Genomic DNA, 27,887 nt, shown 5'->3' on the forward strand with positions numbered 1-27,887 from the left:
AGTATTGACACATTCACAGCTGGCCAGGCCCTACTGTAGCCCATTATGTACAGGAAATGGATAATTGCCGTTGGCTTGGAAACAGTCAAGTATAATGTTTCCTGCTGGTTCAACAGCAACTAGCTTTGGAGAGAAACATATCGATAAAGATATTGAACTGACTTTGACACCTTTCCCTTTACATGAAACATTGGCTTACTGTACAGTATCCCAACTATCCATAAAAATAAAGCTACTTTGTTCCTCCCATGTGGGATATGATATCTGCATCAGGCCCTCTCTGCAGCTATGGTGTCTGTGTCGCTGTGGGCCTGCTACTGAGCATGTGCAGGCCTATGGCTGGAGCTGTAGAGCTCCTCTGAGCACCAATGACGTGAGACAGTTTCCTCAGGATAGACGACAGCAGGTCTCTCAACCAGGGGGGTTGAGGAATGACAAAAACATCCTCTCCCTCCATACCTGCCCCCGGCCGCGACCTTGTCCCCTCTCCATGCTCCGACGCTTTTTGCAGGAAGGCCAGGTTTCCTGTGTGATGGAGGAGAGGGGGATGAGGGAGACGGGAAGAGGGATGTGACGGCTGGACTTGTGCACGTAGAGATTGTACAGATTGACTTTATGTTTTAGCTGTGTGTGGATGTTGTTGTGTTATGTCGTTTTCTGTGCAGGTGCAGCTTGATGAGATCCATGAAGACAAGATGCAGCAGTGGAGGAGGTGGAGGAAAGACAATGGGACTAAGAACCAGAGCAGCCTTCTTCTACATGGACAAACATATTGGTATGTGATAGGGAAACTACATTTTTGTGATTGTGATTTGTTTTTGTCATTGTATTCCTGTTTTGTGTTGAGCTGGTTGATAGAGCTTACTGTATCCACTTTGCCAGATATTATGATGTTTTGAGACAAGACTGAATTGTCTGGGTTTGTAAAATATTTTGTTGATCTATTTTAGCCCTTATATTATGTTTAGTGTAAAAACGTATCCATATATCCTCCTGGGGGATCTGTAGTCCAGCATTATAGCTGTGTCTAACTGCTAACTGCAGAATTACTAAAAAACACGCCGGCACATTGACTAGCTCAGTGAATAAAACACACATACAGGTGTACTATCTTAATTTGACCAGTTTCTCACAATAGGAAAATAATCCTGCAGCAACAGGAAATGTGAACTATTATTTGGATTATCATTCATGGACATTCTTGTAGGTGTTGATACATTTTTAGTTAGTATAAATACAGTTTGACATTTTAAAGTGTTAATTACAAACTTTAGAAGCCTTTTAAACCTTTTTTTTTTAAATTTGCATTTCCTGCTCAGCAGGAAAGTTCTCTGTGACAACAGAGTGATCCAACAGAGTGATAGTAAAACACATTCGCCTCCTGAGTGATCTCACCCAGATCCCTGGACCATGATTACCACATAGTTGTTTTAATCAGCTCTTGCCTGGCTGGGATTGTTTGGAGCTATTTTGGTGTGGCGAGAGCTGAGTCCTTTTGGCATAGCTGTGTCTCTCTGACAGACATGGGGACGGACTCTCAGCTGCCAAGCCAACCAGGCAGTGCTCTTCTTACTGCCAGGGTAAGATGCTAGAGCAAGAGCCTGCTCACCTGCTGGGTTTGGGCTTGCTTTCTTTCTCTTGCTTTTTATCCATTGGTCCCACTCATAGAGCAAGCTAAATCAAGTGCACATTAATAAGTATTTGAAAGACAACAAATCCTGTTTTGGCTAGGGTATGTGCAAATCTCAGGGTGAGAATGCTAAAAAAGAATACACTGAAATACACTGTTTGCTGTTTATGGACAACGTTTCTACCACTGATAAGGTCTTGGTGAAGTCACAGGGAGTATATCTGATAAGGTCTTGGTGAAGTCACAGGGAGTATATCTGATAAGGTCTTGGTGAAGTCACAGGGAGTATATCTGATAAGGTCTTGGTGAAGTCACAGGGAGTATATCTGATAAGGTCTTGGTGAAGTCACAGGGAGTATATCTGATAATGTCTTGGTGAAGTCACAGGGAGTATATCTGATAAGGTCTTGGTGAAGTCACAGGGAGTATATCTGATAATGTCTTGGTGAAGTCACAGGGAGTATATCTGATAAGGTCTTGGTGAAGTCACAGGGAGTATATCTGATAATGTCTTGGTGAAGTCACAGGGAGTATATCTGATAAGGTATTGGTGAAGTCACAGGGAGTATATCTGATAATGTCTTGGTGAAGTCACAGGGAGTATATCTGATAAGGTGTTGGTGAAGTCACAGGGAGTATATCTGATAATGTCTTGGTGAAGTCACAGGGAGTATATCTGATAAGGTCTTGGTGAAGTCACAGGGAGTATATCTGATAAGGTATTGGTGAAGTCACAGGGAATATATCTGATAAGGTGTTGGTGAAGTCACAGGGAGTATATCTGATAATGTCTTGGTGAAGTCACAGGGAGTATATCTGATAAGGTATTGGTGAAGTCACAGGGAGTATATCTGATAGGGTATTGATGAAGTCACAGGGAGTATATCTGATAATGTCTTGATGAAGTCACAGGGAGTACATCTGATAATGTCTTGGTGAAGACACAGGGAGTATATCTGATAAGGCCTTGGTGAAGTTACAGGGAGTATATCTGATAAGGTGTTGGTGAAGTTACACAAGGAGTATATCGGGCTCAGCTGCTGAGCTATTCAGCCTACTGTCCTCCTCTTACACTCAGGCACAGAGATCTGTAGCCCGCCCTCGCTCGCTCAGCCCACTAGCTGGCTGCCATGGGTTCGGGCTTTGGGCTTCGTATCTATCTGCCATGTTGTACAAACAGGATATTGCCATTGGGTAATTACTGTGGACAAATATAATTAAGATAGTTGTTTATAGTATGCTGTGGTTTTTATGTTTTAAACATTTGACCCATTGAGACAATAGAGAGAGAGAGAGAGAGAGAGAGAGAAATAAAGGAGAGAGACTGCTTGAACTCCATCCATCTTGGGAAAGCGATTGCTCCTCTTCTCTCCTGGACTCAGTTACACCTCTGTCTATTTCCATCTGGCCAGCTGTGGCAGGGGACATACCGATAGCGCTCTCAGATTCATCCCAACCCCCCCCCCCAACCCTATCACCAGTCCTCTCCTCCCCTCCAAACTCCTCCCTCCCCCCTTCTCCTCTACTCCCTTCTCCTCCCCTCTTCTCTCTCCTCCCCTCTCCACTCCTCCCCTCTCCTGACCTCCCCTCTTCATCCCCTCTGCCTCCCTCTCCATCTCCCTCTCCTTCCCCTCCCTCTCCACTCCTCCGCAGTCCCTCTCTCCTCACTTCTCCTCCTCTTTACCTCTAACCCCCCCTCTCCCTCTCCTTCCCTCTCCCTCCTCAAGTTGTTTTGTTTCGCTCTCCTGATGCGCTGACATTAATCACTCAAGATTAAACAGTGTGTTCGTGAGTGCAAGTGTGTGTTGATGGGAGCCCTGTGGGGACCCTGTCCCACTTCTCACAGGAACCAATGGAAAACAAGACTGTTCTGTCTGATTTCTGCTCAACTTCTGATCATCAATGCTCACGTTACTCCTCCCTCCGGCCTAACTTACTGCCAGGCTGGCTGAGTACCCTGTCAACTCCACAACGACAACCTAAGCACCCTCCCTCACATACACTCTGCAATCTGCACTTGAGCCAAGGGTAGGCTACACCGTTGTGGGTTTGTGAGGGAAGGATGAACACAACAGGACATAGTTTTATCCAGGGATGAAAATGACCAGATGTTTTCTAGGCATAATATATGGAGACAGTTACAATACAGATACAGATATACAGATACAAATATCAGATACAATACAACTTACTGTTAGGTGTTCTTAATTAAATGGACAATGTTTTAACCAACTATTTGTTTACTGAGAAAAACACCCGTCCCAGTTAAAGACCAGTCTCTCTCCTGGTGAAAGACCAGGAGAGAGACTTCCCCACGCACAGATATCCCCCTCTGCTGGTGTGATCTCACCAGACCATTACTTAGGCCTATGCTAGCTAGTGTACTATAGCTCCCTGAGATGGTTGTAAAGCCATTGTATATCAGGTTTCCCTTCTACACCCACATCAGCAGGTGCAACGACGTCTCTCTCTCTCTCTCTCTCTCTCTCTCTCTCTCTCTCTTCCCCTATCTCTCTCCCATAATTCTTATTCTGTTTCTCTCTCTCTCTTTCCCTATCTCTCTCCCATAACTCTTATTCTCTCTCTCTCTCTCTCTTCCCCTATCTCTCTCCCATATCTCTTATTCTCTCTCTCTCCCATATCTCTTTTTCTCTCTCTCTCTTTTCCCCTATCTCTCTCCCATATCTCTTTTTCTCTCTCTCTCTCTCTTCCCCTATCTCTCTCCCATATCTCTTATTTTGTTTTTCTCTCCCTCTCTCTCTCTCTCTCTCTTTCTTTTTTGCTCCTTACTCTTCCCTCTTTCTATTTCTCTCCAGACTCTCTCTCTTCCCCTCCACATTTCTGTTCTAAATAGACAGAGAATGGTTGCTCTCTCCCTTGTGTTACCTACTGGATAGGAAATGGGCCATGGGGTGGAATGTACTGTGCACTTCTCAAGCTTCAGTCCCCCCTTAAAGAGTGTTAAGAGATTTGGGCTAGACAGGCTTATCAGATGATTTTCTGAAATGTTCAAATCCACAGGGATCTTGGCTTCCACCAGCCTGCACTATGCTGTAGCCTATTTCACGTAATGGTTTTAGATTAAAACGTGTCTTGTAATCTCTGTGCTTTAGCCATTGGCCAGCATCAGTTGCCATGGAAATGTAAGGAGTGCAGCTAGCTGTATTTAAAGAGTAAGGCTAGAAGCAGAAATCCATACAAAAAAAAACTACTTCACAATTATTTAAATCATAAGTACAGTAAGTTAGTCCGCAACAAGTGTCATGTAAACTATTTATTAGATGTGAATCAGTTTGAGCCTGTGTAGCTTGTACCCTTCATGTTCTGTCTCTCTATCTCTGTCCTTCTGTCTTCTGTTTCATGTATGTTTCATTCGTAACCAGGGGTAACCCTGACTCATTGCATTTTGGATGGAAATATAGTTACACCATGCAACTGGAGTAGGACCCCCCCCTGAACTGGAGTAGGCCCCCCCCTGAACTGGAGTAGCCCCCCCCCCCCCCCCTGAACTGGAGTAGGCCCACCCGAATGCCAGTTGGCTTAAAGCATGAGTGACAGTTTCCCTCTCTCTGGTGGTGGGGGAGTGAAGGGTGTGGGATGACAGGGGGAGTAGGAGGGACAGGGACTCCCCAGGGCCCCTTGGAGGAGGTTGGGATCGGTAGAGAGCGTGAGATGGATTGGCAGGCTTCAGTGAGAGATAGGAGGAGCTCAGAGATAGTTAAGGGTATAGATTTGAACATCGCTGGCAGTGTCAGCGTTGTGTCGTCTCCCTCCTGACTAACTGTCCCAGCGGGACTGTTTTAGTATCTGTTAGTGGTTGTGACTGAATGATCCTTTTGCACCATCCAAGAGTTCTACAGCTGTTCGCCTGCGATTATGATTGTGTGTGTATGAGTGTGTGCAGGTCAGAAGTGACAGTCTAGCTTTTCAACACTTTCCCAACAGTCCTCGGCCACTCGGCGTCGGCACCAAATTGCTCAGTGATTGTGTGTGCCGCGGCTCAGTGCTAGCTTCATGTTATCACTGAAATATCAGTTTGAGCTAAGCTGGTCTCCTGCATGGATTACAGTAAATGTGAGATATGTGTTGGTGAACTGTATGAGTGTTTGTATGTGTACCTTTATATGGCACAGTCTCAGGCTTCAATTGGTTTCTTGTTACTGCATTAAGATAGTTTCAGTTTACTTTCTACCTTCACTACACTCACTTTTAAAGACTCAAAAATGTTTGGGAATATCACCGTGATAATAAATACTGTAACAAAGTCTTAGTGAAATTCCTAAAATGAGGTTGTACGGGTTGACAACGTCATGACAGGCCTAGGTGTGCCATTGCTCATCTTGACTAACCCCCTACACGCCTACACACCCCACAACACCCACTTCCTTACACCCTACAAACCCGAACCCTCCAATCCCCCTCTTTCTCCTGAGACCAAACCAACAGTTCACAGTCTAACCTAATGTTGCATTAACAGTCAAATAAGTACACAATAAACCCTTAATATAGCCTTTAGAGACATTCTGCAGAGTATGTTAAAGTGGATCTAGTCTTATTTTTAACACTTGTATGTGAAGATGTAGGATTTTAATTTGAGCCAGTTTGCCACAGCAGGAAAATAATCCTGCAGCAGCATTTAGCAGACACTCTTATCCAGAGCGACTTACAGAAGCAATTAGGGATAGGTGCCTTGCTCAAGGACATGTTGATACATTTTTCACCTAGCCAGCTTGGGGATTTGAACCAGCAACCTTTCAGTTACTGGCCCAATGCCCTTAACCCCAAGGCTAGGCTACCTGCAGTATAGATTTTAGAGTTAAAATTACAAACTTTATAATCCCTTTTAAACTTTGAACACACTGCTGTGCAGGACAATTGTCAGCAACAAATGAGTGGTCAAATTAAGATCATATATCTGTATGTACATAACTATACATCCAGGGCGGCAACGAAACCTTACAGTATACACAGATATAGACAGTTCTAGATAGTATAGATATAGACAGTTCTAGATAGTATAGATATAGACAGTTCTAGATAGTATAGATATCGACAGTTACAGATAGTATAGATATAGACAGTTGTATATGGTATAGATATAGACAGCTATAGATAGTATAGATATAGACTTTTATATATAGTATAGATATAGACAGCTATAGATAGAATAGCTGTAGACAGCTATAAAGAGTATAGATATAGACAGCTATAGATAGAATAGCTGTAGACAGCTATAAAGAGTATAGATATAGACAGCTATAGATAGTACAGCTATAGACAGGACATATATAGATACATATAGACAGTACAGATATAGATAGGATAGCTATCTCTATAATTTGTGTTCCTGTTCAAAATGGGTCATTTGATATCCTGATCTCTTCTCCTCATCGCGGTAACCACCCAGAACCCAGGCAGAGAGTGACAGGCGGGAGAGTGGCTGGACTGACATGGCACTTTTATTTTTAAATAGCCGTGATACAGCAGCAGCAGCACAGACATATCTATTAGACATGCAGGACCCTATAAGTTCAACTTCCATCCACTACACACACTGGCTGATTGGACCAAGCTCTTCTGGAGGGAGAGGTTCTCTTCTCTGCCACCTAGTGGTAGGATACTGTCATGACATGATTTTCTCTGCCACCTAGTGGCCCAATGCCCTAGGATATTGTCACGACATGGGTTTCTCTGCCTCCTAGTGGTAGGATACTGTCACGACTTGGGTTTCTCTGCCTCAGTGGTAGGATACTGTCATAACATGGGTTTATCTGCCACCTAGTGGTCCGATACTGTCATAACATGGGTTTATCTGCCACCTAGTGGTAGGATACTGTCATAACATGGATTTTGATGTTCACTTACTAACTGTCATTGCTTTGGAGGGAAGTTGGTTTCATCATCAGGTTTTTGGGAGGGTAATACTGATGCCTCTTCTCTATATTAGGTTAATGAAATTGTGCTAGCACTTTATTTTACAGCACTTTATCCACTGATTATAACTGTTCAGTTACCATTTAATTATGTAACGTAAATACCTGGTACTTTAGGGTTTAAAAAACCAACAACTCTGAACCAAAGCCTTCATTATTTTGGCAGGAGATACATTTTTTCTCTTTCTCTCTGAGGGGGTGTACTTTAAGTGGTGCTAAATATGCTGCGTGATTCATCTGATTGTGTCGAAGAATCCTAGTAGAGGATCTAACTGTATGTCCTGCTCTCTTTCCCAGCAGGAGAAGAGGAGGATGGGGGGAGAATAGTGGAGGGGAGTGGAGTCTTCTACATACACAACCCTCTACACAGCAGGTAATGGGCATACTGTAGATGTGTTTACCTCTACTTAATGTCTGTTTAGGGATGTGTTCAGGGTGTCTACATTTAGACTGTGTTGAGGGGTGGAGGTGCTATTACAGGTTACTGTACTATACACTGTAGTATAGAGTTCCTTATCCCAGTAAAGCGTGTTATGCCCGTACCGGGAAATGAACACAGATAAATACGTCAGGTTAAATTGGCCCCACTCAAAACTTATTCAGACACAGCATGCAAGTACACACACACACACACACACACACACACACACACACACACACACACACACACACACACACACACACACACACACAATACACACACACACACACACACACACACACACACACACACACACACACACACACACACACACACACACACACACACGCACACGCACACGCACACGCACACACACTTAATGCACATACACACACTTGACACGTACACACTTGTCCAAAATGGCAGTGCATTATTGGCATCAGTCTTGCTTGTTCAGCCATGTCCAGGTCTCAACTGGGGTAGAGCAGGTGTACTGCTGTCAACAGAGGCTCATTTTTGCATTACCAGCTCTCTGAAATGTATCTTACGTTTATGTCATGATATTATGGGAACTCTGTCAGCAAACACTCTAAAGACAATAATCTGTACTAAGATATTATTTGTGATAGTAAGTCCCTAGTGAAAAGAAAAATGCTCTTCCACTTAATTCCATTTCTATATTGACCATCACTGCTGGTTTAGAATAAGATTTGAGTGGAGGACAAACTTCAACTCCAAACCTGAAGGATCCCACTCAGCTCATGAAGGAATGCTAATGTGGAACTGCACAGGAGGTTTTTGCCACCCTGATTAATGGAGAAGACAAATTAGGTCTTTATTTCTCCCCTGTGAAAATATTTAACTGACAGGACACAATAACATGTTTACCACTTTGGCTGTTGTTTCAGTGTCTAGTTTCCCTTAACCTGCAAAACACCAGAATGACAAGTGAGACGCCATCCTCCTGGCGTGTCCAAATAAAGTCTGTAGCCAGGACTGCTAGGGGCCTGGGTGGTGGAGGGCTCATTTCACAGTTTTACCCAGAGTGCAAAGCTACATAGTCTTGACAGTGGGAGAGCAGAGGGTCATGTGGCCCTGCTTGGGGCGTCACGGTTTTGCACTGCTCAGAATAAGCCCTGTGTGTGTGTGGTTGTGTGTGCGTATGTGTGTTTTGCACTGCTCAGAATAAGCCCTGTGTGTGTGTGGTTGTGTGTGCGTATGTGTGTTTTGCATGCTCAGAATAAGCCCTGTGTGTGTGTGGTTGTGTGTGCGTATGTGTGTTTTGCATGCTCAGAAAAAGTCAGGCGAGCTCCAATTACCCTCCTCTCACGGATTGTTTGGTGTCACTTGTCATCTGACGGCTGGATATGATGATTCTGCGCCTGTAGTGTAAAAGGATAGTTATGCAGGACAACCCCCCCCCCCCCCCCCCCGCGCAAATGTACATGTGTCACAACTCAATTGGCGTGGGACACTCAAAGCTAACCCAATTAGAAAAGCAAAGCAACCCCCCACAATCCCATTTTTCTAGTAGGGTTAGGGCTACTATTGGCCCTTTCTGTCCCTGACTCCACCCACTAGGGTCTGCACATGGACAAGTGTCCCAAGCCGTTGCATTGCATTGTGGGACTAGTGCATTGAATTTCTTCAGACTGTCACCAAATGCCCATTAATGTTGACCTGGGAAGAGGAGAGGTAGATATAAACCTGTTACTACCCTGGGAAGGGGCAGGGGAGAAGGGATATTCTATGCTTTACTGTTGTTAGAAAAACAACAGTAAATTAGGGAATGTAACGACTAGTCACCATGTCACAGCTGAAACCTGAGTAATGATGGAAGACACTTTTAATGTGGCCCATCAGATCACAATCTTCCAAAGAGGGGGAATCAAAGATACTGTAATTCATGAATGAAATGGACAATGTTGTAGATTTATATCAAGAGGTTGATGCTGGGTAAACAGACTGACCACAGCACAAATAGTTTAGATTAAAATACATTTTATTTGGATTTTTCAACCCTGGCCTATATCATACTAGATTTGTGTGTATTGGGTATATGTTTTGTAGTTGTTAGATATTTCTGCACATTTCCTTACACCCGCATAACATCTGCTAAACACTTGTATGTGACCAATAACATTTGTTTTGATTTGATATACTGCTAGGTTCAGTGGAAAAAGTGTGAAGTATCTGTTCAAGCATCAGGCTGGCCTAACAGAAGGACCAGGGTATGCAGGCTAGGTGACATGATGCCTGGACTATACGGGAAGAGGGAGGGAGGAATGGAGGAAGGGAGGGAGGGATGAAAGGAGAGAAGGAGGGTACCCCTTAATGAAACACACAGGGGCTAGGTTGAAACACAAGCACCTTCCTCCATTTGAGTTAACCACCATCTGTCTATCTCTCTCTACCTCCTTTCCACCACTCCTCTCTTCACTCCTTCCTTCCCTTCTTCTTCAGACCAGGGACAGAGAGGACCTGAAAGATGAGTGTGTGTGTGTGTCTCCCTGGGAACAATATCCTGATGCTGCATGAGTGTGTCAAGTAGAACTCCAGCATCAGTGATTTTGTTGCCAGGGAGAGGACAGTAGCGACCGGACCTTACAACTTGTCCTCTGTCAGAAAGAGTATGGGAAATATACTGTGTGTGGGCTCCCGAGTGGTGCAGCAGTCCAAGGCACTGCATCTCAGTGCTAGAGGTGTCACTACAGGCCCTGGATCGATTCCAGGTTGTATCACAACCGGCCGTGATTGGGAGTCCCATAGGGAGGCGCACAATTGGGGTTTGGCCAGGGTAGGCCGTCATTGTAAATAAGAATTTGTTCTTAACTGACTTGCCTAGTTAAATAAAGGTTAAATAAAATATGTTCACTAAATGAATCCAGTATTTCATCATTCAGTAGATAGTAGTAATTGATTTGAATCTGTACAGAAACATTTATTACGTAACATCAAATAAACTTGAAACTAGATATTTAAGATTCCTGTGAATCAATCACATAGCGGCAGAGTAGCTATTTTCTAGACGGCCCTAGCTGTTCTCCCTCTGAAGTGTGTGACATGTCTTTGACATCGACTGTCTGCTATTATCAACATAACCACTAGAGGGCACTCATGCTCACATAGGCTTGTAATAATATGCCATGGTGAAAGTCCTGAAGATAGTAAGCGGTCCTGAGGTTGCACCAGCCTCTAAAAACATCTTTCCTCCAAACACTCTTGTAAACGTTCAGGTTCTGATTTTGAGTCAAAATTGTCATTGCAGCTTCTCTGTAGAGCTTTGTGTGTGTGTCTCTGTGTGTGTGTGTGTGTGTGTGTGTGTATGTGTGTGTATATTGTTCTCTCACTGTCTCTCTCTCTCACCAAGGAGGCTCTGCTACATTAGCCAGGCAATTAATTGATCTGTCTGTTCCCTGCTACTGGTCAAGTCCATGGGACTGACTACTATATACATATTTCTCTATCTCCTTCTCTTTCTCTCTCTCTCTCTACTCTTTTTCTCTTTTCCTCAATTCCTATTTTAGTGTCTTATTTCCTGGAATACTCACCCACTGAATGTGGCCCTGGCTCAAATCACAAGGTACAGTAGTATTCTGACCTTCTCTCTAAGTCACTTTTCTCTTGAAATTCACATTGATAGTGTAACAGATAGGCCTGGATGTCAGGAAGTTGCAACATAACATCGTAGTGTTCTGTAGTTGTAGGGCATCATGATGTAGCAACATGTAAAATGACATTTGTTCATCTTCACTTGACAGACTTACTTCACTTCAGAGAATGAGTTTGCTGTTTCCTGTCTTTGGATGGACCCTCATCTTATTGGCTACCGAAAAGGGGTGTGGTGTTGTGGAGCAAACTAATGAGAGAGAACAGTGGTTTGCCTCTGATTCTGTAACTTTTACTAACAGTGTCAATAGTTGTTGACCATTGCTTTGCAGTTCCATTGTCATATTCTTTAGCTAACAGTCCTCTTTCTTTTATAGTAGTGTGTGCGTGTGTGTGTGTGCATGCTTGCGTTGTTTGTTCGTTTGTGCGTGTGTGTGTGTGCATGCTTGCGTTGTTTGTTCGTTTGTGCGTGTGTGTGTGTGCATGCTTGCGTTGTTTGTTCGTTTGTGCGTGTGTATTTGTGTGTCTGTTTGTGAGTGTGTGTGTTTTAGCTATGTCTGTATGTAGGGCGTTGGTAGGGGTATTTTGGGCAGTACTGCTGTGGCCCCCTACTCACACCTGTTACACAGTGAGTTGCTGATCTAGGTGATACAGGAGACACAGATTAAAGCTGTGTGTGTTGTGTCTGAGTGTGTATGTGTGCATCTCCTGGGCTGTGTGTGGTGTGCCTCTAGCATTTGTTCGTCATACCGCTCAGTGAGTCAGCATCTCCGTTTCCTTTCCTGAGTCACTCATTTAACGGTTGCCCGGTGACCACAGAACGGAAAAAGGTTCCTATTGCGTGTTCGCCTGCGAGGACGGCCACCAATATTTATTCAGGCCTTGCAGTAAGTGGCCAGGAGAAAATTATAAATATAAATTCTCCAATGATTGCCTGGGTGCCATGTCATTGGATGGAAAGCACACTTAGTAATCCGTTTTAACATTCCTCATTTTGAAGGAGATATACTGTTGCTATGGCTCATCGTAAAAGGAGACAATGGATGTCTCAATAGATGCTTAGTTTTATGTTGAAGTATAACATAAAATGAACTACATTTTATGTGAAAGAATCACCTTTTTCTCCATGCAGGCATGAAGACTTTCAGTGCTGTCTCTCCTCAGGTGAGAGGGTCCCCCAGGCAAGTCTTTTCACCACCCATTGCAACCTTGCCATCCCCCAGCCCTGCATCATCAGAAAGGGACGAACCAGGACATGGGAGGAAGGTGTCTTTCTTTGATGATGTCACTGTCAATGTGTTGGATCAGGTAACATCTATCAGATAATTGGTATTTTACATCGGAATCATGTTTTAATACCTACAGTATATAAATCATGTAATTTTGAACATTCTCAATAGGAGAGTCCCACCAGGGAGCTAATGTCACTGACCAGAAACCTACAGCAAAGAGACCAAGGGTCAAACACCATATGCAAATTTACAGACACAGACCTGAGACCAACGATCAATCCCCAATCCCGCACCGCAGCAATGTCAACCTTTTAACTCAAATGTCAACCTCCGGGGTCGTCTCCTTAGAGGACAAAATTATGTCTCTATCTCTCTATCTGATGGTGGTTGTGTTCACTCTTCCCTACAGGTGTTAGAATGGGAGGATGACTTCTCCTTCTTGGACAGCTCTCTCAAAACTAAAATGGTCGACCACCATCTTATTAAATCAATTACATTTTTATTTGTCACATGAGCCGAATACAACGGGTGTAGACCTTACCGTGAAATGCTTACTTACAAGCCATTAACCAACAATGCAGTTCCAGAAATAGAGTTAAGAAAATATTTTCTAAATATGCTAGAGTAAAAAATTGAATTAAAAGTAACACAATAAGATTACATAACAATAGCGATGCTATTTACAGGTGATACCGCTACCGAGTCAATGTGCGGGGGTACAGGTTAGTCAAGGTAATTTGTACATGTAGGTAGGTGTTCAGCAATCTTATGGCTTGGTGCTAGAAGCTGTTTGGACCTAGAATTGGCACTCCGGTACCGCTTGCCGTGTGGTAGCAGAGAGAACAGTCTATGACTTGGGTGACTGGAGTCTTTGACAATTTTTTGGTCCTTCCTCTGACACCTCCCACGATATAGGTCCTGGATGGCAGGAAGCTTGGCCCCAGTGATGTATTGGGCTGTACGCAGTACCCTCTGTAGCGCCTTATGGTCGGATGCCGAGCAGTTGCCATACCAGGTGGTGATGCAATCAGTCAGGATGCTCTCGATGGTGCAGCTGTAGAATGTTTTGAAGATCTGGGGAACCATGCCAAATCTTTTCAGTCTCCTGAGGGGGAAAAGGTGTTGTCGTGCCCTCTTCACGACTGTCTTGGTGTGTTTGGATCATGTTAGTCTGTTGGTGATGTTGACACCAAGAAACTTGAAACTCTCGATCCGCTCCACTTCAGTCCCGTTGATGTTAATGGTGGCCTGTTTGGCCCGCCTTTTCCTGTAGTCCACGGTCATCTCCTTTGTCTTGCTCACATTGAGGGAAAGGTTGTTGTCCTGGCACCACACTGACAGGTCTCTGACCTCCTCCTTATAGGCTGTCTCACAGTTATCGGTGATCAGGCACTGTTGTGTCATCAGCAAACTTAATGATGGTGTTGGAGTCGTGCTTGGTCACGCAGTCATGGGTAAACAGGGAGTACAGGAGGGGACTAAGCACGCACCCCTGAGAGTGTGGTAGATACTCAGTGTGGTAGATGTGTTGAGGATCAGCGTGGCGGTGTTGAGGATCAGCATGGTAGATGTGTTGTTACCTACCCTTACCACCTGGGGGCAGCCCATCAGGAAGTCCAGGATCCAGTTGTAGAGGGAGGTGTTTCATCCCAGGGTCATTAGCTTAGTGATGAGCTTTGTGGGCACTATGGTGTTGAGCTCTGAGCTGTAGTTAATGAACAGCATTCTCACACAGGTGTTCCTTTGTCCAGGTGGGAAAGGGCAGTGTGAGTGTGATTGAGATTGCGTCATCTGTGGATCTGTTTGGTCGGTATGTGAATTGGAGTGTTTCTAGGGCTTCCGGCATGATGGTGTTGATGTGAGCCTGCTTGAAACATGTAGGTATTACAGACTCGGTCAGGAAGAGGTTGAAAATGTCAGTGGAGACACCTACCAGTTGGTCCGCGCATGCTCTAAGTACAGGTCCTGGTAATCCATCTGGCCTTGCGGCCTTGTGAATGTTGACCTGTTTAAAGGTCTTGCTCACATCGGCTATGGAAAGCGTGATTACACAGTTGTCCGGAGCACCTTGCTGGTAGAAATGAGGTAAAACGGATTTAATTGCCTGTATTGAAGTTCCCGGCCAATAGGAGCACCGCCTACGGATGAGCATTTTCCTGTTTGCTTATGGCCTTATACAGCTCGTTGAGTGTGATCTTAGTGCCAGTATCTCAGTGCCAGTATCAGTTTGTGGTGGTAAATAGATGGCTACGAATAATATAGAGAACTCACTTGGTAGATAGTGTTGTCTACAGCTTATCATGAGATACTCTACCTCAGGCGAGCAATACCTCGAGACTTCTTTATTATTAGACATTGTGCACCAGCTGTTATTGACAAATAGACACACACCCCCGCCCCTCGTCTTACCAAACGTAGCTGCTCTGTCCTGCCAATGCACCAGCTCTATAATATCCATGTCGTCATTCAGCCACGACTCGGTGAAACACAAGATATAACAGTTTTTAATGTCCTGTTGGTAGGATAGTCTCAAATGTAGATCATCCAGTTTTTTTCCAGTGATTGCACATTGGCCAATAGAACTGATGGTAGTGGCGATTTACTCACTTGCCTACGAATCCTCACACAAACTGGGGTGGCAGGGTATCCTAGTGGTTAGTAACCGGAAGGTTGCAACTTCAAACCCCCGAGCTGACAAGGTAAAAATCTGTCGTTCTGCCCCTGAACAGGCAGTTAACTCACTGTTCCTAGGCTGTCATTGAAAATAAGAATTTGTTCTTAACTGACTTGCCTAGTTAAATAAAGGTAAAAAATATATATTTTAAAGGCACACAGACTTTCGCCCCCTGCATCTCTGTCTTTTCTTCATGCGAATGACAGGGATTTGGGCCTGGTCTCCGGGAAGCAGTATATCCTCCTCGTCGGACTCATTTAAGAAAAAGTCTTTGTCCAGTTCGAGGTGAGTAATCGCTGCTCTGATGTCAAGAAGCTCTTTTCAGTTATAAGAGAGAGTAGCAGCAACATTAAGTTACAAAAATTGCAACAAAAAAAACACACAAAATAGCACAGTTGGTTAGGAGCCCGTAAAATGGCACCATTACATTAAGTCATATCACAGTCCAGTATACTATACTTTAGCATCCCCCCACCAGACCTCGACACCACCATACCAGAGGTGGAGCGGTCCATTCACCCATGCCTGCTCACAGTTGAGACCTTCCAGTCTAGTCCTCACCCACATCTCTGACGCTGACCTGGAGCAGTGAGGCAAGTGGTTGGATATACAATCTTGTTTTTCTGTCACCAATAGAGCCTTGACCTCCTGGAAAAAAATACTTATCCTCTCTCTCCCTCACTCTCTCTCTGTCACATTCTGACCTTTATTTCCTTTGTTTTGTATTTATTTAGTATGGTCAGGGCGTGAGTTGGGTGGGCAGTCTATGTTTGATTTTCTATGATTTGGGGATTTCTATGTTTCGGCCTAGTACGGTTCTCAATCAGAGGCAGGTGTCATTAGTTGTCTCTGATTGAGAATCATACTTAGGTAGCCTGGGTTTCACTGTGTGTTTGTGGGTGATTGTTCCTGTCTCTGTGTTTGCACCAGATAGGACTGTTTTGGGTTTTCACGGTTCTTGTTTTTGTATTTAGTTGTTCATGTGTACATTTACGTATTAAAAGAACCATGGACACTTACCACGCCGTATATTGGTCCTCTGATCCTTGTCGCCTCTCCTCTTCGGAAGAAGAGGAGGAAATCCCTTACACTCTCCTCCTTTCTCCTACTCTCCATTCTTCTCCCCTCCTCTCCTCTCTCCATCCTTTTTGTGAAGAGTCAGTATTTAACGGATCGCTAGCTTGAAGAAAAAATATACTATATTTTTATTTCCGATAGTTCCAAACCACCTGTCAGTTTGTTACACTGACATCACAAAGCTCTGTGACAGTGTCTGACTCCATAAGCCTTCTATCTGGTGACATAGATCACTGGACTGTGTAGTAGCTAACAGTGCCGCCCGTCATGCTCTCGTACCACATTCAGCCTAAGGCCAAATGACGTCATCATTACACAATGTACTAAGTGGTCTAGTAAATAGATATTATTGACCAGTTATATATAATATTGATCAGTTTTTGGTCATTTTGATCAGTAAAATTATATCATTGATCAGTTATAGGTAGTATATTTGTTCTGAAAGAGCTGCAAAACCTGGACCCATACAAATCAGCTGGGCTTGGCAATTTGGACCCTCTATTTCTGAAACTGTCCGCCGCCATTGTCGCAACCCCTATTACCAGCCCGTTCAACCTCTCCTTCGTATCATCTGAGATCCCCAAGGATTGGAAAGCTGCTGCGGTCATCCCCCTCTTCAAAGGGGGAGACACCCTGGACCCAAACTGTTACAGACCTCTATCCATCCTGCCCTGCCTATCGAAGGTCTTCGAAAGCCAAGTCAACAAACATATCACTGACCATCTTGAATCCCACCATACCTTCTCCGCTGTGCAATCCGGTTTCTGAGCCGGTCACGGGTGCACCTCAGCCACGCTCAAGGTACTAAACGATATCATAACCACCATCGATAAAAGACAGTACTGTGCAGCCGTCTTCATCGACCTTGCCAAGGCTTTCGACTCTGTCAATCACCATATTCTTATCGGCAGACTCAGTAGCCTCGGTTTTTCTAATGACTGCCTTGCCTGGTTCACCAACTACTTTGCAGAAAGAGTTCAGTGTGTCAAATCGGAGGACATGTTGTCCTGTCCTCTGGCATTCTCTATGGGGGTACCACAGGGTTCAATTCTCGGGCCGACACTTTTCTCTGTATATATCAATGATGTTGCTCTTGCTGCGGGCGATTCCCTGATCCACCTCTACGCAGACGACACCATTCTGTATACTTGGACACTGTGCTATCTAACCTCCAAACGAGCTTCAATGCCATACAACACTCCTTCCGTGGCCTCCAACTGCTCTTAAACGCTAGTAAAACCAAATGCATGCTTTTCAACCGCCTGCACCCACATGCCCGACTAGCATCACCACCCTGGATGGTTCCGACCTAGAATATGTGGACATCTATAAGTACCTAGGTGTCTGGCTAGACTGCAAACTCTCCTTCCAGACTCATATCAAACATCTCCAATATCAAATCTAGAGTCGGCTTTCTATTTCGCAACAAAGCCTCCACTCACGCCGCAAAACTTACCCGACTTAACTGACTTTCCTACCGATCCTCGACTTCGGTGATGTCATCTACAAAATAGCTTCCAATACTCTACTCAGCAAACTGGATGCAGTTTATCACAGTGCCATCCATTTTGTTACTAAAGCACCTTATTCCACCCATCACTGCGACCTGTATGCTCTAGTCGGCTGGCCCTCGCTACATGTTCGTCGCCAGACCTACTGGCTCCAGGTCATCTACAAGTCTATGCTAGGTAAAGCTCTGCCTTATCTCAGTTCACTGGTCACGATGGTAAAACCCATCCGTAGCACGCGCTCCAGCAGGTGTATCTCACTGATCATCCCTAAAGCCAAAACCTCTTTGGCCGCCTTTCCTTCCAGTTCTCTGCTACCTGCGACTGGAACGAATTGCAAAAATCTCTGAAGTTGGAGACTTTTATCTCCCTCCCCAACTTTAAACATCTGCTATCTCAGCAGCTAACCGATCGCTGCAGCTGTACATAGTCCATCGGTATATAGCCCACCCAATTTACCTACAGATAATATTGATCAGTTATAGACAATATTTATTTATTTTATTTCACCTTTATTTAACCAGGTAGGCTAGTTGAGAACAAGTTCTCATTTACAACTGCTACCTGGCCAAGATAAAGCACAGCAGTTCGACTGTCACGCCCTGACCTTAGAGAGACGTTTTATTTCTCTTTTTGGTTAGGTCAGGGTGTGATGTGGGGTGGGCATTCTATGTTTTGTTTTTCTATGATTTTGTATTTCTATGTTTTGGCCGGGTATGGTTCTCAATCAGGGACAGCTGTCTATCGTTGTCTCTGATTGGGAACCATACTTAGGTAGCCCTTTCCCTCCTTTCAGTGTGGGAAGTTAACTTTGTTTGTGGCACATAGCCCTTAAGCTTCACGGTTGTTTTGTATCGTTTATTGTTTTTGTCGGCGTCACCTAAATAAAAGGAATATTTATGCTCACCACTCTGCGCGTTTGTCCTCTTCGTTCCACGGCCGTGACATCGACACATGCAACAACACAGAGTTACACATGGAATAAACAAACATACAGTCAATAATACGGTATATTATTGGTCAGTTATAGGTCAAATGTATCAGTTATAGAAAATATTGATAAATTATAGATAATATTGATCAGTTATAGGTCAAATTGACCAGTTATAGATAATATTGACCAATTATAGGTAATATCGATCAATTATAAATAATATTGATCAGTTATACATAATATTGATCCGTTATAGGTCAAATTGATCAGTTATACATAATATCGATCAGTTTGAGATAATATTGATCAGTTATAGGTCAAATTGATCAGTTATAGGTCAAATTGATCAGTTATAGATAATATTGATCAGTTATAGATAATATTGATCCGTTTTATTATTTTATAATAAGAAATTGCACAGTGTGTGTGGACTCTAAACAGAGCCCAGCGGGCACACACTGGTTGAATCAATGTTGTTTCCATGTCATTTCAATTCAATCGGGAGGGAAGGAAAGGAAGTGAGAGAGAGAGAGGGAAAGAGAGAGGAAGTGAGAGAGAGGGAAAGAGAGGGGAAGTGAGAGAGAGAGAGGGAAAGAGAGAGGAAGTGAGAGAGAGGGAAAGAGAGAGGAAGTGAGAGAGAGGGAAAGAGAGAGGAAGTGAGAGAGAGAGAGGGAAAGAGAGAGGAAGTGAGAGAGAGGGAAAGAGAGGGGAAGTGAGAGAGAGAGAGGGAAAGAGAGAGGAAGTGAGAGAGAGGGAAAGAGAGAGGAAGTGAGAGAGAGAGAGGGAAAGAGAGAGGAAGTGAGAGAGAGGGAAAGAGAGAGGAAGTGAGAGAGAGGGAAAGAGAGAGGAAGTGAGAGAGAGAGAGGGAAAGAGAGAGGAAGTGAGAGAGAGGGAAAGAGAGAGGAAGTGAGAGAGAGGGAAAGAGAGGGAGAGGACCCTTTATTTGTCTATGTATGTCAAGCTGTGTCCTTGAGTCCATCTGTGGGCTGGGGACAGCTCTATGACCAGAAGGGGTGGAGGACAGGACAGGACGGCACTCAACTCTAATGCGCATGTTCATGCTTGTATGTGTGTGTCGTTGTGCCTGTGTGTGTGTGTGTGTTACGGTATTTATGCCAGCTTGTAAGAGCTTAGTTTGCACATTATTAAAGCATACCCAGCACAGTGTAGTTATCAGTTATCAGAGCCCATGGGTAAACTAAATACATACGGTTGGTCTGAGGAGAAACTGAATCGAGAAATATTTACACAGAACCTGAAGTGTGGTTAGGGTTGATTTCAAGAAGCCTAGCAGTACCAGCCCTAGTGTTCTCACACACACACACACACACACACACACACACACACACACACACACACACACACACACACACACACACACACACACACACACACACACACACACACACACACACACACACACACACACACACACACACACACACACACACACACACACACACACACACACACACACAAGGACATCACCACTGTACATTTTGCTGCTGGGAGCTGCTCACCTGTGTCTGACATTCTCTTTAGATACCGGTAGATATGTTTGTGGAACCATAACACTACAGTTGAAGTCAGAAGTTTCCATACACCTTAGCCAAATCCATTTAAAATCAGTTTTTCACAATTCCTGACATTTAATCATAGTAAAAATTCCCTGTTTTAGGTCATTTAGGATCACCACTTTATGTTAAGAATGTGAAATGTCTGAATAATAGTAGAAATAATGATTTATTTCACCATTCTCAGTGGGCCAGAACTTTACATACACTCAATTAGTACTTGGTAGCATTGCCTTTAAATTGTTTAACTTGGGTCAAACATTTCGGGTAGCCTTCCACAAGCTTCCCACATTTTGGCCCGTTCCTCCTGACAGAGCTGGTGTAACTGAGTCAGGTTTGTAGGCCTCCTTGCTCATACATGCTTTTTCAGTTCTGCCCACATATTTTCTATTGGATTGAGGTCAGGGCTTTGTGATGGCCACTCCAATACCTTGACTTTGTTGTCCTTAAGCCATTTTGCCCAAACTTTGGAAGTATGCTTGGGGTCATTTTCCATTTGTAAGACCCATTTGTAACCAAGCGTTAACTGCCATAAAAAACCAGACTACGGTTTGCAACTGCACATGAGGAGAAGATCGTACTTTTTGGAGCAATGTCCTATCGTATGATGATACAAAAATACTGGATAAAATACTGGACTACTGGACTGGTGTCTTGAGATGTTGCATCAATATATCCACATAATTTTCCTGCATCATGATGCCATCTATTTTGTGAAGTGCACCAGTCACTCCTGCAGCAAAGCACCCCCACAACATGATGCTGCCACTCCCGTGCTTCACGGTTGGGATGGTGTTCTTTGGCTTGCAAGCCTCCCCCTTTTTTCTCCAAACATAACGAAGGTCAATATGGCGGAACAGTTCTATTTTTGTATCATCATACGATAGGACATTGCTCCAAAAAGTATGATCTTCTCCTCATGTGTAGTTGCAAACCGTAGTCTGGTTTTTTTATGGCAGTTTTGCAGCAGTGGCTTCTTCCTTGCTGAGCGGCCTTTCAGGTTATGTCGAATTAGGACTTGTTTCACTGTGGATGTAGATACTCTTGTACCGGTTTCCTCCAGCATCTTCACAAGGTCCTTTGCTGTTGTTCTGCGATTGATTTGCACTTTTCGCACCAAAGAACAATCATCTCTAGGAGACAGAACGCGTCTTCTTCCTGAGCGGTATGACGGCTGCGTGGTCCCATGGTGTTATACTTGCATACTATTGTTTGTACAGATGAACCTGGTACCCTCAGGCGTTTGAAAATTACTCCCAAGGATGAACCAGACTTGTGGAGATCTACAATTTTTGAATGAGGTCTTGGCTGATATCTTTTGATTTTCCCATGATGTCAAGCAAAGAGGCACTGAGTTTGAAGGTAGGCCTTGAAATACATCCACAGGTACACCTCCAATTGACTCAAATTATGTCAATTAGCCTATCAGAAGCTTCTAAAGCCATGCCATCATTTTCTGGAATTTTCCATGCTGTTTAAAGGCACAGTCAACTTAATGTATGTAAACTTCTGACCCACTGGAATTGTGATCCAGTGAATTATAAATGAAATAATCTGTCTGTAAACAATTGTTGGAAAAATTACTTGTGACATGCAAAGTAGATGTCCTAACCGACTTGCCAGAACTTTAGTTTATTAACAAGACATTTGTGGAGTGGTTGAAAAATAAGTTTTAATGACCAACCTAAGTGTATGTAAACTTCTGACATCAACTTTATATCATACAGAAGTCTGACTGACTTTCTTGTCTTTACCCCAGGATCCACCGCTGGGGATAAGAAGACTAAGTGTTGTCATGACTGTCCTGACCAGGTCAGGTTACAGGAGACCACAACCCTACAGATTATCTCTCAACCCCAACAGAGGAGGAGAGATCTAGGGGTCTGAAGATGTGGGGGTTTTATGAACCCTCACGCACCTGGTAAGTCTCAGGCCACAGACAAATTCCTTTGTCCTGTTACTATGGAGAACCAGCCTCAGAACATAAACATGAAATAAAGGGACTTTGGAACAATGGTTTCCATCAGCCACAATGGTGGTCATGACGATAGATGGAACATGAAAATGTATGTCATGTTTGTTTGGTTATTAAAGGTTAATAGATGACGTTATTAAGAAAACATTGTAACGTGAAGAGTTTTTGGGAGAGTATATGTTTGATGTTTATACATTACGTTGTGTGGAAAATGTCCAAATCAAAGGGAATGTTTTGGTAAACATGAAATGTTAAGTTAGTTGTCTAAAATTGGATTTGAGTCAAATCTAGACCTTGCCTCATTAACTTGGTACGACCAGAGAATTGCCCTAAAGGCGGTTATGCCCACTTCTGACCCAAGGGTATAAAACCTGTGAGTATAGAATTTACAGAGAAGACTACGTGACCCAAGCTGCAGCCAAGGTCTAAAAAGTCAATGAACCCAGAACAAGTTTGAAGACAAAGAAATCCTTTTCTACCCAAGCTACGGATGATTAGCTGTGTCTAAGCGGGTGAATTCAAGCCGGACTCCCTTAGCATCCAATCCCAGCGAATCGTGGTATCTAAAAGGTTTCATTCCTATGCTGTGAGCTACAGAGCTGTCTGTCATCAGAAGACCCCTTCCATAGCAAGGGCGAGGGAACAGACTCCTAAGCCAAAAGGACACTGACATCGTGAGGACGATCAGAGAGGTGCGCAGGAGAAGTGTGTCATCGAGCAGCTGAACGGTCCCCTGAACGGTCCACGCAGAGAATCCTCGGAGGTCTACCCCACATAATTACATCATTATATTCTGACCCATAAGAGCGGCAGTTTGGGGCAAGGCTAGGGTTAGAATAGCATAGCTGACAAATTCACCCAAATGTATATTTCTCTCATGTACTTTCTTTTTCCTCTCTCTCTTTGAAATCCCAATTTTGGGTAACACGCACCATAGTGTGTTGGCCCGTTATACTAAGTTTTAATCAATAGCCTATAATGTATTTCATCTATGTGTATCTTTTATCATCATTTTAGCTTTTTAGTTAATAAATATTCAACTAAGATTGGTGTGGTACGAACTCATTGGTGAGACCCGGGCCCGTGCATATTCACGGGCTATAAGACGTTCAGAACGAGATTGGTAGAGGTAACTGGTTAATTAGCGGCTGTTGTAAAATCGATATTCTGATATTCTTTGAGTTAATTTGGGAAATAGAAACTCAATAAAAACTAGTTTTCCCATGGTGCCCCAGGTTAATGAGTTAATAATTGCTTGATTCAGATAATCACGAAATTAGAAACTTTTAATCATTCGATGAACAACAGTCGTCACATTAACTAATACAACGACAGTGTGTTTGCTGAAGAAAGACAAACACCCAAATAAACAGAATAGCTCAACTAAACACCACTGTAATAGAATTGAGACCTCGATAATCAATGCACGGACGCAGACCTCCCTCCTTTTTTTCACAAAAAATAAACTTGAGGAGACGGGTGACATGGAGGGCCGAATGTACCCCTGTCTCAGAGATTCCGTAACATATGTTTCCATAGCCAACGTCTCCTCCTGTGACAATGGGTACACGTGACTCCTGGGAAGTGCAGCGTTCTCCTGGAGGTTTATCACGCTATCCCCCCGTCGATGGGGTGGTAATTTGGTCGACCTTTTTTTTTTTCAAAAGATGCCAAATCGGCATATTCTGAGGGAATGCGCACAGTGGAAACCTGGTCTGGACTCTCCACCGACGTGGCAGCGATGGAAACTCCTATACACCTACCTGAACACTCCTCTGACCACCCCTGAAGAGCCCCCAGTCTCCAGGAAATGAGGGGATTGTGAATAGCCAGCCAGGGAACCCCCAGCACCACTGGAAACGGAAGTGAATCAATAAGGTAGAAACTGATCCTCTCCCTTTAATTCCCCTGCGTTACCATGTCCAGCGGAATCGTGGCCTCCCTGACCAGCCCTGACCCTAACGGTCGGCTATCTAAGGAGTGCACAGGGAAGGGTGGGTTTATCGGCACCCACGGAATCCCGAACCTACGGGCGAGTCCGCGATCCATAAAACTCCCAGCTGCGCCTGAATCGACTAGCGCCTTATGCTGGAGAGAGAGAGAGAAAACGCAGGGAAAGAAATTAATAAAAACATGTGACCAACAGGGAGCTCTGGGTGAGTTTGGTGCTTACTCACCTGGGGTGGCCGAGAAGTGTTCCGCCTGCCATCTCGACTCCCAGACGGGCTCCTCCAGCACCGGTCTGAAGTGTGTCCTCTCCAACCGCAGTAGGTGCAGGAGGAGCCTCCTCCTCCGGTCCCCCTCGATGCAGCCTCTCCCAACTCCATCGGAGTTGGAGCAGGAGGGCTGGGAGGTGGAACTGACAGGACCCCTTCTGAATGCCCGCGGGCAGCTAGCAGGTTGTCCAGCCGGAACGACAAGTCTATGAGTTTGTTGAGGGAGAGTGTGGTGTCCCGACAAGCTAGCTCCCTGCGGACATCCTCCCGGAGGCTGCACTGGTAGTGGTCTATCAGGTCCCTGTCATTCCACCCCGCTCCAGCGGCCAAGGTCCAGAACTCCAAACTGAAGTCTTGTGCGCTCCTCGTCTCCTGTCTGAGGTGAAACAGTCGCTCACAACTCCAGGTAGTGGTCCCGAGCAGAGTCTGGGCCGTTCCAGAATGCGTTGGCCCATTCCAGGGCTCTACCTGTCAGACAGGGAGGGAGGGAGTCGGATGAACGGTAGCCAGGTAGAGCTCGAGCTGGAGCAAAAATCCCTGGCACCCAACCGCCGCTCCATCGTACTCCCTCGGGGGCGCGAGACGCAACACGCTGGGACCGGACACCGCCGGAGGAGGAGTGGGTTTAGTCATCTGTGGGGGAGCTGGGGTTGATGTCGGGAGACCACTCCTCTCCCATCGCTCCATCCTCTCCATCATTTGGTCCATCGCCGAAACCGATCCGATGGAGGACGGCTGTATGATGGAGGACGCGCTCCTCCATTGATGGAAGAGGGGTGGTCGCTGCCCCTGCTGACTCCATGTCGTGGTGCGGGCTTCTGTCACGGCTTCTAGGAGTAGTGGGTGGAGGAGTCAGGCACAGAGAGCAGAGTTAGTTCAAACGTGGGTCTTTATTCCAGGAACAGAGTCATGCGCCAAACACAAGGGCGCATGAATAACCAACAAACTTGGTTATACATGAACAGAAAAACAAGCCCGCACAAAAGCAGGCAGGCATACCGGGTTTAAATAGCCCAAAACAAAACCCAAACAAGAAACAGGTGACACTAATCAGACAAAACTAACTGAAACAGAAAAGGGGATCAGGGGCAGCTAGTAGGCCGGCGACGACGACCGCCCGAGCGCCGCCCGAACAGGAAGAGGAATCATAACAATGGTGACCTGATAATCCTGCAATGAATAAATGGAGTCCTCCAATGGAGATGGTTTGATTCACTCATAAAGTGTGAGAAAGACAAGACTGCCCGCATATTCAAAATGTAAGAAAATGTTCATCAGGTTTTTGGAAATTATGTAGGCTAACTACTAACTACTGTACTGATAATACCATGATATTGTAAATACAAGAAACGAGTAAACAAATATTTCTATACAGAGTTTTCCTTTGATTGGTTTCCCCTTGCCTACTGTGAAGCATAACTCAGTGATAAGTAATACTATGCTGTAACACACGGACGGACGGACAAATATGATTCATATATTAGAATTTAAATAACACAAAATGAACTAGAGGCTAAACAATAGCCATCAAATAACCTTATACAAGAATAAAAATACAAAAACTGTATCCTAATAAGACAGACAGACAGACAGAAAGACAGACAGACAGACATCACCCGTGTCCGTTTTGTTGCTGGGAGCTGCTCACCTGTGTCTGACATTCTCTTTAGATACTGGTAGATATGTTTGTGGAACCACTATATCATACAGAAGTCTGACTTGACTTTCTTGTGTTTACCCCAGGATCCGCCGCTGGGAAAGGAAGACTAAGTGTGTTTGCTGAATGAAGACAAACACCCAAATAAACAGAAGAGCTCAACAGTGGGACCTTGCTGTTTCACCACTAGTGAACACTACACATTCTCCCGTTACAATTTATAGACCAGGGGTCCAACTACAGCGGTGTAAACCATCCCTTTTCAAGTTACTGTACCACCAAGAGTCAGTTGTTGACCTTTCAGGGCTATGTTTGCCTGTATCCCAATAAGAATGAGTCTAGAACACATTAACAGTAACAGAGGGTCTGATGACCACAACATAACAACAAGGATAAGTCTAGAACACATTAACAGTAACAGAGGGGTCTGATGACCACAACATAACACACACACACTGAGATGTGAATGCAAATAGAAAAATAAACAGTTAAAATAGATTAACCAACATAAAAAATCATGTTATATCCCTCTGACAATTAATGGGCAGGTGCAACAAGTGGACTGACATGTGGAAAGCCTCTACTTGATTTTGACAAAGTGCAGTTTTAGCCCTGTTTATACCTGCTTCTAACAATCTTGAGCATGTCCACATTCTCATTGTGATCTAATTGTGATATTATCTTCCTGACCACCTCCAGAGCGGTTTTTCAAATAATTTGCATAATTTGCATACAGGGAGGGACCATGATATCTGGTCACAATGTGGACACAGTGGACGGAGAAGAGACACATTTATGCAGTGGCATAAAGTACTAAAGTAAAAAATACTTTAAAGTACTACATCAGTCGTTTTTTGGGGGTATCTGTACTTTACAATTTATATTTTTGACAGCTTTTACTTTTACTTCATTTTATTCCTAATGAAAATACTGTACTTTTTACTCCATACATTTTCTCTGACACCCAAAAGTACTCGTTACATTCTGAATACTTAGAAGGACAGGAAAATGGTTATCCCTACTGCCTCTGATCTGGCGGATTCACTAAACACAAATGCTTCATTTGTAAATGATGTCTGAGTGCTGGAGCTGGAGTAAAGAGTAAGAGTAAATAAATAATCAGTAAATCAAAATAAAATAAAAACGATTTTGCCATCTGGTTTGCTTAATATTTTATTTATTTTTGTATTTATTTATTTTTAACCTTTATTTAACTAGGCAAGTCAGTTAAGAACAAATTCTTATTTACAATGACGGCAATATACTGTATGTGAATTTATTTATACTTTTACTTTTGATACATAAGTATATTTAAAACCAAATACTTTTAGACTTTTACTCAAGTAGTGTTTTACTGGGTGACATTCACTTTTACTTGAGTCATTTTCAAATAAGGTTAACTTTACATCTACTCAAGCATGACAATTGGGTACTACTTCCACCACTG

The 27,887-nt window shown here is 44.0% G+C and overlaps 1 long non-coding RNA gene across 5 annotated transcripts; it reads left to right on the top strand.

Annotated features, from left to right (window-relative positions):
• Positions 1–435: 435 nt before the first annotated feature.
• LOC109900026 (uncharacterized) lies at positions 436–27,599 on the top strand. 5 transcript variants are annotated; one of them, XR_002256540.2, is made up of 8 exons: positions 441–775; positions 7,861–7,936; positions 11,512–11,567; positions 11,746–11,823; positions 12,726–12,901; positions 15,706–15,784; positions 22,352–22,513; positions 26,527–27,593. It is a non-coding gene; the product is annotated as an uncharacterized LOC109900026 (long non-coding RNA). The 5 variants fall into 5 exon arrangements; XR_004211559.1 differs by having other exon boundaries at positions 436–775; positions 11,746–12,901; positions 15,653–15,784; positions 26,527–27,599; XR_004211560.1 differs by having other exon boundaries at positions 436–775; positions 7,864–7,936; positions 11,746–12,901; positions 26,527–27,599.
• The last annotated feature ends 288 nt before the right edge of the window (positions 27,600–27,887 follow it).

Source organism: Oncorhynchus kisutch, linkage group LG11 (genome assembly GCF_002021735.2).
Source record: "Oncorhynchus kisutch isolate 150728-3 linkage group LG11, Okis_V2, whole genome shotgun sequence".
Lineage (NCBI taxonomy): Eukaryota > Metazoa > Chordata > Actinopteri > Salmoniformes > Salmonidae > Oncorhynchus > Oncorhynchus kisutch.